Source organism: Molossus molossus, unplaced genomic scaffold (assembly GCF_014108415.1).
Source record: "Molossus molossus isolate mMolMol1 unplaced genomic scaffold, mMolMol1.p scaffold_m16_p_4, whole genome shotgun sequence".
Lineage (NCBI taxonomy): Eukaryota > Metazoa > Chordata > Mammalia > Chiroptera > Molossidae > Molossus > Molossus molossus.
Window position 1 is genome coordinate 61,512,011 of NW_023425377.1, and position 1,892 is coordinate 61,513,902.

The window sequence follows — 1,892 nt, forward strand, 5'->3', positions numbered from 1 at the left end:
TTTTAATTTAAAATATATCTCCATTTAAGATCTTGTGGTTGGCAGAATTATCCCTCTCTCCAAAAATGTCCACATCTTAATCCCTAAAGCCTGTGAATATATTATTACCTCATGTGGCCACAAAGATTTTATAGATGTGATTAAGATTAAGAACTTTGAGATGGGAAGATTAGCCTGGATTATCCAGGTGGGCCCAGTCTAATTACTTTAGTCCTGTAAGAGCAGAGAACCTTTTTAGGCTACATAGCTATTGAGGGGGAGGATGGAAAGAGAGAAAGAAAACAACAAAAGGGTCCAAGAGAGATGTGATGTTGCTAGCTTTGAAGATGGAGAAAGGGGGTCATGTATAAATCAAAGAATGTGGGCAGCCTCTGGAAGCTGGAAAAGGCAAGGAAACAGATTCTCCCCTGGAGTCTCCAGAAAGAATGCAGACCCGTGAATATCCTGATTTTAGCCCAATGAGACTCATGTCAGACTTCTGCAGAACTGTAAGATCATTTGCATTGTTTTAAGCCACTAAAGTTGTGGTAACTTGTTAGAGGGGAAAGAAAAGCTAATACGGAGAGTTTTTGAGATCTCAAAGTCACATTCGGCATCAAAGGAAGAACAGCCTGGAACTATGCTGCCCCTCAGAAGACTTTGCTCTGACAGGGGCCATGATTTTTGGATGTTGTTTGAGGACTTGGGGGAAAGGCATCATTTCAGTTAATAATGTTTTATTATTCAGAAACCAAAAGATCTATTCTCCCCCATCTAATGGGCCTCTAATAAATGTCCTCAGACTCCTCTAAGAGTTCTGCTGTAGAGACTTTTGGGGATAGCTTCGGTGCCCCTCATCACTGATTTGGACACACTCTAGAAATAGATATATGAGTGTGTACTATAGAGAGAGCACAAATGAATTGTCTCTGCCAGGAAGTACTGGCTCCTAAAGAAATACTCAATGAATCATAAAGTTGTCCAAATCTCCTTAGTGCAGTAATTTCATTCTTGGAATTTTTTTTTATTTGAAACTAATTCCAAAGACACTAAATAAAATGTGCATGGAAATTTTTGTAAGATTATCTATTATAGTAAAAGCAACAACAAAGGAAGTAGTCAAAATTCCAACGTAAGGAAACCTTTAATAAATTACGATTCTGTGCTAATATGGAACCACTAGAAATTACAATTATTCATAATATGGAAACATAGGAAAATGTTGTTATTGTGAAAAATGGAAACAGCATATTATAAAATAGTATTTGTTCAATAATCCTTTATTGACCACCTGCTATGTGTCAGGGATTGTACCCACTGCCAAACAATTAAGAGGAGCCAAAGTATATATACTCTCTGCCCTTGCAGACTGAGGTAAGCCATGATTGCAAACGTGACATAATCTATACATGTGGAAGGAGGTGTAGCAAAAAATGAAGCAAGGTGTTATGTTAGGGCATGGTAAATATTCTACTTAAACTATCTTTCCAGTTAATAATCACTATATTAAGGGACAGAAGGAAGAAACATAAACCTCTGGACCTAAGTCCTGAAGCAGAGCAGGAGTGGTAGCAGACTCCTTGCTGAGGAGGCAAGGACTGAACATACTGTTTAGAAACACAACAAATAACAGCATGGCAGGTCAGGAGGCCAGGCCCGTCCCCAGCAGGGGAGCAGGAATCCAGCTGTACACACAGGTTGTTCCCAGGTGGGGCCAGCTCTGGGAGGCCACATTTGAGCCTGACCTGACACCTCTGTGTATTTGGGAAACTTTCACTGCACTAGGCTTGGCCCTGAGGGACGGCAACACCTGTCTCTACCTGTCTCCTCAGCTGCTGACAGGTTAACTGTGAAAGCAGATGCTGCATTACTCATCATTTTTATGCTAGGCCTGGCTCAGTTTTCCTGTGTGA